The 12,691-nt window shown below is 58.8% G+C and overlaps 1 protein-coding gene across 5 annotated transcripts in view; it reads left to right on the forward strand.

Moving 5' to 3' along the window:
* AGPAT3 (1-acylglycerol-3-phosphate O-acyltransferase 3) overlaps positions 1-12,691 on the forward strand; it is an 86,068-nt gene that overhangs the window by 40,959 nt on the left and 32,418 nt on the right. The window lies entirely within an intron of this gene.

Consider the following 12,691-nt stretch of genomic DNA (forward strand, 5'->3'; position numbering starts at 1 on the left):
CTAATAAATGCCGTGAGCCTCTGTGCGGAGACCTGCCGGGACACGTCTGTCTGTGAGTCCGGCAGCCAGAGGCTCGCCGCAGAGCAGGAGCTCCCAGGGCGCCCCTCCTGGAACCCCCGCGCTTTGTGGCCCCTGCTCTGCAGGTGTCGGGCAGCGCGGGGCAACACCTGGAGTCCACAGTGTCTCTGGGGGACCGTGGGGAACAATGACTGGCTGCGGTGTCGCAAGTGTCTGGGGTGTGGAGACGCCCTGGCCCAGCCCCTGGGAGCGGCTGGGTTCACCCCTGGGGGCCTGGGGTGGAACTGGCCACTCGGGGTGCGTGGGGCGCAGAGCACTCAGAGGCCACGTCAGTCGAACCTGGTTTCAGATGCCGGGTCTGCCACTTATTTGGTGATTTGGGGCCGGGAGGCGTGGAGTCGGCTCTACTGCCCGGAGGGCAGAGCCATCGTGATGGTTGGATGAGTAATTTTCGTGCTGCACCTGTCACTTAGCTTGGCCTTGGCCTGGCCTGCCTGGCCTCCCACCCGTGTGTCTGGGTGTGACCTCTGGGTTCTCTCGCCCACGTGTCCCAGGGTGGCCTCCCGCACTGGGCAGGGTCCCCTGTAGCCCCTCAGCAGCATGCCTGGGCCTGGCCCGTGGGGTCTCTCGTCCAACCTGTCCTCTCCCACCTGCTGCGTTAACAAGCTCTCCCCGTTAACTCGGGTCATCTGTACCCGATTTTGGGATGGTCGGGGGGTTGGGGGGTCCACTAGGGGGGGAAGCGAGTACAGGGCCTCCACTTCTGTGTGGAGCCAGGGCAGCCGGGGACTGTCCCCACTCTGCTGAGCAGGGACACAGTGCACGCGCCAGGACTGCAGGCGAGCAGAGAGCATGGGATGGGGCCGGGGGCTCCCAGGCCAGGAGACTGACAGGGCAGCGGGGGACCGTCCCAGCTGGCTGTGCTCCCCCCAACCCCGTCTCCCCCGGAGGCCTCTGTCCTGGGGGCTGGAGAGAGGCGCCGCTCGCTGAGCAGCCCTGGGAGCAGGGGGGGCTCCCAGGGGCTGTCTCTGCACCCCTGGCCTCAGACCCCCCGCCACCCAGCCTCCCAGTGGTTGCACTTTATGAACTTTCTGGCAGTTGACTCTCTGCTTCTGCTTTGCACCTGGGTGTGTGTTGGAGCCTTGTTTTCCCAGGGCAGGGGCTCGTGGCGCCTGGCAGGTCCTGGACAAGAGAGTGTCAGCCCTCCTCAGGGGCCCTCCCGCCGCCCATTGTCCTCCTCCCTGTCACGGGGCTCGCCGCTGGGCGGGGGGCTTTGAAACTAAACCATGGTCCTCACAATGTGCTTGTCGCTGGCATGGCCCCGTGCCTGCTGGCTGTTCCTGTCCACTGGTGACGCGAGACTCCCTTCCACCCTGAGCTGCCCCAGCCGGTGTGTAAGAGGGAGTGTGGGAGCTCCGTGCAAAGAAACTGTCCGGTCTCAGGAAAAGTCATAGGTAGTCTTGAGGGATACTTTCATGTCCCTGAATTTCTATCAACGCACTCTTTCATCTTCTCTTACCGTTTCAGTATAAATCATGAATTTTCAGGTCCTGGGAAATAATGTCGAGATTATATTCCTGTGACGTTTTCTTGTGCGATACGTTCAAATCAGCTTCGCCCCCCCCTTGACTTTAACGAGGCGGCATGGAGGGTGGGAGCCGCACGCCCGGTGGGGAGCGGGGTCGGCCCTCGGCCCTGGACGGTGAGGCCTGGATGGCGCGGCCTGGGTCAGCACCCTGCCCGGTGGGGCCTCCGTCCAGCAGAAACACAAAACAAATACAGGCAAGATCTAAACTTTCCAGATTTTACATACGTAACAGAAAGAGCATAATAGGATTTATAGCTATTCTGACATCCCGTACGGTTAGCATAACCGGGAACGGGCTTGAGACTTTGCCGTGGTTTGGCTCCGAGCCTGGGGAGGAATCTTGGGTATTTCTTTTCATGTCTGCGGCCTGTGCCCTCCCCGGGGAGGGGCCTGGGATCGGTGCTCTTTCCCTGGGCTCATCTCTTCAGTGTCATCCCGTCCCACCCCGGTAGTAACAGCTGTTCACACCTGACAGTGGGGGAGACTGAGGCTCAGCCGGGGCCAGGGTCCGGGCCTTGCTGTGCGCCCTCTGGCCAGGGCCACCCCAGCGGGCCTCCTGCCACCACAGCCTGAAGCCCTCCAGCCAGAGAACCACACTCCTGCAGCCTACCTGGTGCCCCGCGTGGAAACCGGGGATGCCAGAGGCAGGGCAGTGGCCCTGTTCGGCCCGACCATCCCCTGTTCTCTGTTCCCCACGTGTCGGGGCCCTTGGCACACAAGGGATGGTACCCAGCCCCGCGACAGAGGGTGAGTGTGTCGCTGTCCTCCAGGGGCCCAGATCCAGTGGAAAGCGAGATGTAGACCCCGGTGAACAGAGTGTCTCAGCCTCCGGAGGCCGGGCACTGACCACGGGCCCGGAGGTGGCCCGGAGGAGCCCCGGGGGCTGCAGGCTCGAGGCCGAGCAGGTCAGAGGGGCCCGCAGCTGTGGGGGGGGGGTGCAGGAACCCATGACCCACCCGGTCTCAGGGGCCTGGAATTCGGCAGGTGGGGGGGGCGGGGCAGAGGCAGCTGGGAGTGGGCTGTGACTCAGCGTCTACTGCACACGAGCCACTGTGGCCATGCCGTGGGGGCCGGGGCTGGAGCACAGGAGTCCCGGGGCAGTGGCCGACAGATGGCCGTTCCCAAGGAGGGCAGGGCCAGCCCGGCCTCAGAGTCCGCCCAGGTGTCTGTGCATTACGGCCCCGGGCCAAGGTCGGTTCAGGTGCCACCTCGCAGGGCAAGTCGGGGGCCCCTGCCGCCCTTCATGGAGACCTTGGCCCAGTGCTGGGGCCCCCTGGGGCCTCCGGGATCACAGGCCGGCGTCCCCACACGGCACAGGCACAGAGGCCCCCGGGGTGGTCCTGCAGACGCGCCTGCTGAGCAGCTCCGAGAGAGGAGGGTTTTCTTTTCGTGACTTGTTGGAAAGGCAGAGTCTGGATGCCTGGCGGGGAGCAGGGTGGTTTCCGGGGCCTCTGTGGGAGCCCGCCCTCCAAGGACAGATTAAGGACTCGGAAAGCCTTAGCCAGCAAGGTGCTGCTCAGGGCAATCCCCCGGAGCCGGAGCCCCTTCCCATGGCCAGGGCGGAGGGCAGTGACCGCCTCCTCTCCCGAGGCTTCTCGGGCCCGAAGCCAGACCGAGGCCTCTAGAAGGAGCCTTGTGATGACCTGTCAGGGGCCCCAGGACCGACCGCCTCAGGGACCCCGGGACGTTCCCATGCCGCCCAGTCACTCTGGCGCCCTGGGGGCGGGTCAGGCGTTCGAGGCCGTGGGGTCCTCCGCGGTGCAGAGTGCGGGGTCTGCGGTGGGCACGCGGGCGGGAGGGGGGCGCTGGGGCAGCCTCGGGTCAGGTGCCCTGGAGGGTGCCCGCAGCAGCGGCTTCATTTCATCCCAGGAGAGTGTGACAGCCCCACTGGGAGGTACGCTGGCCAGAATAAGGTCTCTCCCTCCCCCTTCCTCCGGCGTCGCTGAGCCCTCTTCACTGGGAGCAGGTTTCACAGGTGACCCTGCTGTCCCCGGGTCATGGGTCTCCCCTCAGCCCCAGTGCAGATCCGCAGTCTCAGGCTAGGAGACCCGGGGGGAGGGCGCCCCCTCCCATCTTCGTGCATTCCCCATTTCTCCAGGGTAAGACGGGTGAGTCTTCCCCAGGGTCCTGACCCCGAGGACGAGGGGCCTGGGGTCGGGAACTGGGTGTTGTGCGCGCGACCCTGGAGCCCTCGTGTGTCACAGCGGGACCCGTGTACCCAAGTAGAGGCTGTTTGTCCACCCTTGGAGGCCTGACAGGCATGCCTGGGCCCCGCCTCACCAGCTGACCCTGCAGGCCACGCTGTGTGGGGTCATCTTACTGCCCCCCCCAGCTCCCGAAAGGTGGGGAGCTACGGGGTCTGGGGTTCCCGGGTCAGGTGCCCGGGCGGGGCCCGCTGACCCGTGTCCTGGCCAAGCCCCGTGACGCCACCTGTTTACAGCTCTCAGCAAAGCTGCTTATTGGATTAGCGGGCACCTCTCGGCCCGCAGCGGGCGCAGGAGGGCTGGCCTCCGAGCTGCTGCTCCAGGGAACCCAGTCCTCGTCGGACTTGGCCTCTGAGGCTTGCTGGGCGCTTCTGGGTGGCACCTCGCCAGCGCGTGCTCCCCTTTCCGCCGAGCACGTGGTCTCGGGAGCCCCGGCCGGTCGGGCGCAGGCGGCGTAGGCCTGGACGGCATCCCTCGTCCTCATCCTCTGGCCAGAGGCTGACAGGCGCTCGGGCCGCCGGCCTCCTCCTCACGCGCTTCCACGGCCTCACGGGACCAGGTCTGAAGATGCTGTCCAGCTACTCGGCCTGCCTCTTCTCGGGGGTGTGCGCCGCCCTGGTCGCCGTGGCCCTGGCCTATTACTTCTACTGGTGAGTCGGGTGTGGGGGACTTCCCCCTCCTGTCCCCGCGTGCCACAGACGTCCCTGCTTGGGACCGGGACCTCCCTGACGGCCGGGGAGTGCATCCCAGGCCGGTCGTGTCCAGAGCTCGGCCCAGGTGGCATGTCCCGCCTTCTGGGATTGCTCCTCTACTGGGGACCTTCCTGGAGAAGCCTCGGGGGCCGCAGGCCTGTCGCCAGCAGGTGCTGGGCGAGCTTCGGGGAAGCAGCTGTGCCTGACGGCGAGCGTTCCCGCTCCTCTTATCTCGCGCCTCCCCCGCGGTGGGTGCTGGGATTACAGGGTGGTCTGTGGATGCAGTAGAAGGCGGTAGTTCCCGTCGGAGGGACGCCACCCTGTTGTGCCCGTAGATGCTGAGCTGGATCGTGGCCAGTCACCCGCGCCCCTCTCTGGCTGTCGTGCCCGGTGCGCACACACAGGTTCTTGCTGGGAGTGGGGAGTCCGCGAGCTGGTGCGGACAGCATGGGCCTGGGGTTCTCGAGGCTCCGGTCCAGCCCGACCCACGCGAGGGTGTGAGGGTGGATGGGGCGCGTGTGCTCCGGGCTGGCCCGTCTGCACGAGTCCGTCTGTGCTTGGGGCACCAGGTGGTGGGAGCGAGCCCACGGGGCGGCGTTTCTCCGCAGGGCAGCTGTGGGGAACCCTGAGCCCCAGGTGTGGGGCTGGCGTCCTGTCTTAGAGTCACAGAATCGGGGAATTTCTGGTGAAGACACATCGGCTCTGCTGCAGGTTCTGTCCCACACTTGACAGGTGTCCTCCAGTGCACACTCGGTCTGTTCTCTGGAAGCTTTCCCCTCTGTTGATCCGATTATTGCTGCTTCTGTTCCGGGTGAAGAGGCGGGCGCTGCAGGAGCTCGGCCCCCCGACAGGCGGGGTGAGCGCTCCAGGCCCCGGTGGGCCTTTCCTGCCCCAGCGCCTGGAGCCCCGTCCTCCCACTCCACGGCCTCGCTCTTTAGAATGAGCCCTCATGACATTTGACAAGGGGTTTGGATGTGTATTGTGTTTGTTTATTTTATTCTGAGATTAAAGTATGCAAAATAAAGAAGATACAGTTTAAAAAAAAAAAAAAAAGAATGAGTTTTCTACCCCCCAGGGATTTGCATTTCCGATCGTAGGTAAACCTGATTGTTGGACGGTACAAGGAGAGTTACCAGAAGGATAATAAGCACGTGCGTGATTTAGGGGAGGAGTTAGCCCAGGGAGGGAAGGAAGGACTTTCGACCCTTGCTAAAGGAGTTGTGGGTCTTGGGGAGTGTGGGGTGGTTCCCAGGCCCCGAGGAGCCCCCGTGGGAGGAGCCGTCTCTGGCTTTTATCATAGACCTCAGGACACCCCTGCGAGTGGGAGGCCACCAGCCCAGGCGCGTGGGCAGCCAAGGTGCCCTCCCCCCGTGGAGGCCGCCCGCAGACCCTGTCGCCAGGGCCCGACCCTCGTCCCACCCCGCACCGCTCCATCCGCACACGGACAGAAACCCAGTTGGAAGAACGTGTCTGCAGCGTGTTGTGACCTGCCTGGAGGTGTCGGGCAGCCCCGGCCACGCCGGCCTGTCCCCGGCTTGTCCCTGTCCTTGTCCCTCATGCTCAGAACTGGGAGAAAACCCTGAGGTAGTCATTCTCTGGGTCCTGCTCCGGCTGGCATGCGCTCCACCAGCGTGGCAGGCGGCCTTCCGACGGGCTGGGCTACCCCCACACCGTGTGCAGCCAGCACCCACGGCAGCCCTCGGAGCAGCCAGCGAGGCCCCCGGAGGGAAGGGGCCATGGGCAGGCCGAGGAGCGCTGTGGGCGTGTGTGAGCGCTCCAGGGTGAAGGCTCAGGGCCTCCAGCGGGAGCTTGAGCTGCAGATACTCTCACTGTCGCCCCAAGTCGCCACCAGAGACCCGCGTCCTTTCCATCGCTGTCTGTGTGGCCCGGCGCTGCCCGACGGGCTCAGGTGCCGGGGACCCCTGGCCTGACAGCGAGGTGCTTCACATTTGGGCACAAGACCCCCCAGGACCCGCGTGTGACGAGTCAGGGGTGTTGGTCCCGGTTCCCAGGTGCGAACCTGCTGTGTCTTCCCAGTCATTGTCCTGCTCAGCGTCGCACACCTGCTCTCACACCTTCCTGAGACTCACCCTGACGTGCACACTGGACCTGTCTGTGCTTCTATACGTTGTTGAATAATTTTTGGGTAGAGGAGCGCGTCGACCCCCCATCACAGCACCACCGGGGAGCCCGGTAACATCCACTTTGCGCCTTCCCACCAGGAGGAGTGGCATCGTGTGCAGGAGGCTGAGGACCTGGAGGCCGTCTGGGAGCCGGGCGGCGACTGGCCTCGTGCCGTCAGGGGAGAAATCAGGAAGGGCCGTGTTGCCGGCCTCTCATGTCTTCAATATTTAACAGGGTCATTGGCCTAAATGGCACTTGATAGGTTGGCTCAGGCATCTTCCTCGTTTTTAAAGAGTTAAAATTCCTGCCGCTAAAACTACCCTCGTAGGAGAAAGACATTGTAGCAGCTGATCTGCACCACACGAGGACGTTTGGTTGGGGCCTGGGGCGCTCTCACTTCTCACGCCTGTGGGCGCCCCCGGGTCCCCTCTCTGTGAGCACATGGCAGGCAGCACACCTGTCGGCAGCTCCCCCAAGCTGCATTGTTGCTAAGTTCCCCCATGATTGAGGCTGGAGTGTGGTTACCCCTCTGGGAACTTCTGGAAAGACAAGCGAGCACCAAAGCCCCTATTTGAAATCATGGTGGAAGCTGTTTTTATTTATTTTTTTTTGGGGGGGGGAGCTGTTTTTAAACGTCAGTGACTTACAACCGTGTCTAGTAATGGGATTTGCACCGTGCCTTTCAAGACGCGTGCGCACAGAAGGAATTAAAACCTCGCTGAGGTAGACTGCCCGAGGGAGAGTGGGTCTGCGTCAGTGCGGCTCACCAGTAAGAGATACTAAAAGCTTCTCTCGACGCACAGTTCAGAGCCTTTCTTCCCAGGGAGCTCCTGAGCTGGTATCAGGTGTCTGCAGCCTGGAGCGGGGCGTGTGGGATTTCCCAAAGTATTGTGACCGGGGGACCCTCCTGTAGCAGGTCATTTCTTGGGATTAGTGTCTGAATTACGGAGTTTTACAAAATGCTCTGAATGGTTTAAGTGTCTATTTGTACAGAAAACAGCTGCCTTGGGAACCTGAATACCCGTGAGAAGTTGGCTTACCCAGGACCCTTTAGACGTCAGTGTGTCTCTGAGGTGGGGAGGGACCCTACGACTTGAAGATTTTTCAAGAACACCCGCACCGAGCCACCCTGAAGTATTGGCAAAGGTTATCTTATCCTCAGTTTCAAATAACAAATTAAAAATGACCACGTCACACGCTGAGGCCACAGACAACGGAACAAGACTGGTTTCCTGAGCCCTGAGCCCAGCGGGCTTGCTTCCAGCACCCAGTCCTCCTCCTCCTCCTCCATGGAGGACAGCACGGCGGATGGGGGTTCCCCACTGGGGGGATCAGCTGAGTTGACTTTCTGCACATCATTTTCACTTGACCAAGTTATGGAAGTCCTGTCTTTATCTTTAAAGGTGCTATTTCATCAGCAACATTAACCCAGACATTAAAATATTTTTTATCTTTGTATTTCCCTGAAATAGCAGTAGGCCCTAGTGTCAAGGAAAGCGAGCTCCCGTCTGTCTCCTACTCACGCTGCTATTCCTAAGGCAGCGGCACGGAAGCCGTCCTGCTCCTGGCCTGGGTAGTGGGCCTGGACTCTGTTCCTTGACTTGCTAATGTGCTCCATTCTCTGGTTCTCCGGCAGGTATTTACTGGGCACCTACCGTGTGCTGGGCACTGTTGTAGAGTTTTGCTCACCCGTGGCCATGACAGACAGACCGTCACCTTCGTAGATGTTCCTGCCACTCCTCACCGCCCCTGGGGTCTGCTGGTTATATCATTACTCTTGGTTATTTTACTCTTCTCCTCATGCTTTAATGTACTTTAACTTTTTGTTGAATCCATGTGGACCAAAAAAAAAAAAAAAAAATCTCCTGCCTTGCATTAGGGTTCACGGCGTTTATATTCTGTTCTGTAGTTATAATTAAGCTCTCCACACTTCCTTTGTAGGTTGATTCTGAATAGTGAAAGTCCAGAAACAGCACTCACAATAAAAATTTTTGTAAGTTATTTCATGCAGGTGCCGCAGAGCAGGTCTTGGAATCCTGTCACTGAGTTTGCTGCTTGAAGGAGGAAGGTCGAGTTCCACATTCATGCCTGATGTTCATGTGATCCACGTTTGGATCACCATTTCCTGTCATGGCATTTTTAAATTATTTTCAAATATTCATTGCTTCCCTTTTTAATTTTTTAATTTTTTTAATAAATTAATTTTTATTGGTGTTCAATTTACCAACATACAGAATAACACCCAGTGCTCATCCCGTCAAGTGTCCCCCTCAGGGCCCATCACCCATTCACCCCCACCCCCTGCCCTCCTCCCCTTCCACCACCCTTAGCTCGTTTTCCAGAGTTAGGAGTCTTCATGTTCTGTCTCCCTTTCTGATATTTCCCACACATTTCTTCTCCCTTCCCTTATATTCCCTTTCACTATTATTCATATTCCCCAAATGAATGAGAACATACAATGTTTGTCCTTCTCCGATTGACTTACTTCACTCAGCATAATACCCTCCACTTCCATCCATGTTGAAGCAAATGGTGGGTATTTGTCGTTTCTAATGGCTGAGGAATATCCCATTGTATACATAACTTCTTGCAAGATACATCCACGAAAGCAAAAGAAACAAAAGCAAAAATGAACTATTGGGACTTCATCAAGATAAGAAGCTTTTGCACAGCAAAGGATACAGTCAACAAAACTCAAAGACAACCTACAGAATGGGAGAAGATATTTGCAAATGACGTATCAGATAAAGGGCTAGTTTCCAAAATCTATAAAGAACTTCTTAAACTCAACACCAAAGAAACAAACAATCCAATCATGAAATGGGCAAAAGACATGAAGAGGAATCTCACAGAGGAAGACACAGACATGGCCAACACGCACATGAGAAAATGCTCTGCATCACTTGCCATCAGGGAAATACAAATCAGAACCACAATGAGATACCACCTCACCCCAGTGAGAATGGGGAAAATTAACAAGGCAGGAAACCACAAATGTTGGAGAGGATGCGGAGAAAAGGGAACCCTCCTGCACTGTTGGTGGGAATGTGAACTGGTGCAGCCACCCTGGAAAACTGTGTGGAGGTTCCTCAAAGAATTAAGAATAGACCTGCCCTACGACCCAGCAATTGCACTGCTGGGGATTTACCCCAAAGATTCAGATGCAGTGAAACGCCGGGACACCTGCACCCCGATGTTTCTAGCAGCCATGTCCCCAATAGCCTTTTTATTTTTGAGAAAAGAAACCTATTCCTCCTTCAATACCAAGACCTTCTCGCCTTAATCATATTCTCTGCCGACCAAATTCTTTCTTTCTTTTTTTTTTTTCTCCAAATTCTTTCTACTTGAAAGATTTCCTGTTCTAGTTCGGAGCAGTTTCTTTCCGGGCCACCCGCAAGGTGTTCCCTGGCGTTTCCTTTCATTGCATAACCGGGTGAGTTCTTCCTCTCAAATCCCGTGTCTCTCTCTTCGTTAGATTCCTTCTCGTTTTGCTGGACTACATCCTCAAGTAATCTTTTCACGAAGGACAAGCAGAAGTTACGTTTTCTGAAAGCTGGCCTATCTCCAGCCTGCTGAAGTTTCTGTCTTCGGTCTTTGTGTCTCTCTGGTCCTGATAGACAAGAAATAGTGTTGAGAGAGAGGAGGATTTAACAAAGGAGCTACTTACGAGGTGCAGGCAGAGGTTGGGGAGAGTGGCCAGAAGGTGAAAACCGTGAGCCAGCGCATCCTTACTGATAGTGTAGTTCGTTTCATCCAGAGTTTTGTGGGGAGGGAAAGGGTCCAAGGAGAAGTAGAAGGATCATGGAGTCCAAGTTTCCTTGGTCTCAGGGTCAAAATTCTTTGAAATCTGTAAGGTGGCCACATTTTGGGGGGCGTCGAAGCTGGGGGACGTCTGTTGTGCTCCACTGCTCTCGACCCAAAGGTTCCTACTGGCCTGCTCCTGTGAACCGGGTGCCGTGGTGGTGCATCCGCAGCGATGGCACCGTGTTTCTGGGACACATGTGCAGTGTCTCTGGTCCCGTCGGCAGGCCCATGGCCGTAGATGTCACAATGTAGGGAAATCAGTGTCAGGAGAGAAGGGCTGTGCTAGGACCACCCAGCACGGCAGCACGGCAGTTCCCCAGTGGGGGGCGCCGTCCACTGGGCACCATTGCTCAGGGTGGGGCCCGGGCCCAGGGGCGCTCTCTGCTGACCATCTGGGGAGGAAATAGGATCCATGCGCCTGTGTTCCTTTAGGAAAATCGCTCTTGCAGTGGCTCGGGAGGAGGATAAGAGCCCTGCCAGGGGGTGGACACTGCGGCTGGGACGGGGGGTGGGGGATATGGTTAGAGACCTTCCTCCCCACGCTGCGGCCATCCTGCCCCGGAGTGGAAACCTCTCTGGGCCCCCGTGCCTGCAGCACCTGGCCTCTGAAGGGCCACGGGCAGGGCACTGGGCCTAGCGCAGGAGGCGGGGCTGCGGGGCCGTCTGGGGTTCACATAAGAAGGGGTGCCGCTGCCCCCTTGGCTCCATCGTGGAGAAACTGGGGGACAAGACGGGCCGGGTTTCAACTGTCAGGGATCCAGGAAAAGCAGAGGAAGAGAGAGAGTGTGGGAAAGGGGCTGACCCATGTTCAGGGGACCGAGGGAGGAGAATCTCGGAATTTGGTTCCCACACCCACTTAGAAATCGTGGGAGGGGGCAGGTGGGACCCACAGAGCAGGGCTCCCGTCACCTGTCGCCAGACTCCGTGCAGTTCCCCATTTGTCCTGGAAAAACTGCTCTCAGGCTGGGAAGCTGTCCCAGGGGCACAGCACCAGAGTGGCACCTGCCACACGCGGGGTCCAGTGGCGGCCCCAGAGCCAGCCCTGTGCGCCCGCCGCTGCTGGAGGGAGGGTGGGAGCACCGGCCAAAGTGGACCGTGCAGCCTCTGTTCGTGTCCTTGAGAGCGCAGTCCCGTCACTCAGTGGGGACGGGGCAGCCCTGGGGCTGGGGCCCCAAGCACAGACACTCCCCACTTTCCAGTCTGGGGAATGGTGACAGGAAGGAAGGAAGAAGAGGGCAGGGTTTGGCTCCCCGGTCCTGGCCGCGCCCAGGCCCCGCTGCTCGCAGGCCGTGGGCTCTCGGGCACGCCGCCCCGTGCGCCTCCTGCGCTCGCTGACCTCGCCACCGCGGAAGGCGGGTGCACTGGCCGTGGCCGAGGACGGTCTCCATTCCACTCTCCGCTACTAGAGTTCACGGGTCTGATTGATGTTTGGGGGGGACTATATAGTAAAACACACGTATCTGAGATGTTCTGAGTTTATATTCAGGCAGGAAGCTCAAATAGGAGTCAACTGCTGAGTGACCAGTGTCCTTCTGTGTCAGGGGACATGAAGTGACATGTGGGCGCTCCTCCACGCTCAGAGTGGAGCTGAGGAGGCAGAGACACAGGTGGAGGGAGAAGCAGGCTCCCTGCAGGGAGCCCGATATGGGACTCGATCCCAGGACCCTAGGGTCACGCCCTGAACCACCAAGCCACCCAGATGCCCCTTAAATCTAGTTTTTGAACGTGATGCCTCTTTAATGGCAAATGTGACATTTTTTATCTTTGTAAATGGTTTTGTTCTTCCTTTAAGGTTTGTGTTCGTATGTAGTAAACACTGTTAAGCACCTATGTGTTCTGGACTCTGGGCTTGAGCAGCTTTCCCAGGGCTCTCCCCAGGCACCCCTGCAGCACCCGGTAGGGATGGGATGAGGTCACAGAGAAGGGGAGGAGTGGGGCCCCTGCCAGCAGTGCTCCCTGGCCCTCCCCAGCTCTGCTGTTCCAGCTCAGCTCCTCTTCCCAAACCCCGCATCCACCCCAGGGGATCCCCAGGGAACCCTCAGGGGACGCAGGGGTCACTTCTGCATCTTGCCCTAGATTTCCTGTCAGTTGGCTGTCCTGTGACCTCAGATCCCTGGTGGGGCCAAGAAAAGCTATGAACGTGCAGTCTGTCTGGCTCTCTAATTCTTATAAGGGCGGGAGTGATGAGCTCTCTGCATCCCAAGGGAAGCCGGAGCTCCCATGCAACTTTTTAAATTGTGAAATATATCGTACTTGTAGAA

The sequence above is a fragment of the Nyctereutes procyonoides genome, unplaced genomic scaffold (assembly GCF_905146905.1).
Source record: "Nyctereutes procyonoides isolate TBG_1078 unplaced genomic scaffold, NYPRO_anot_genome, whole genome shotgun sequence".
In the NCBI taxonomy this organism is placed as follows: domain Eukaryota; kingdom Metazoa; phylum Chordata; class Mammalia; order Carnivora; family Canidae; genus Nyctereutes; species Nyctereutes procyonoides.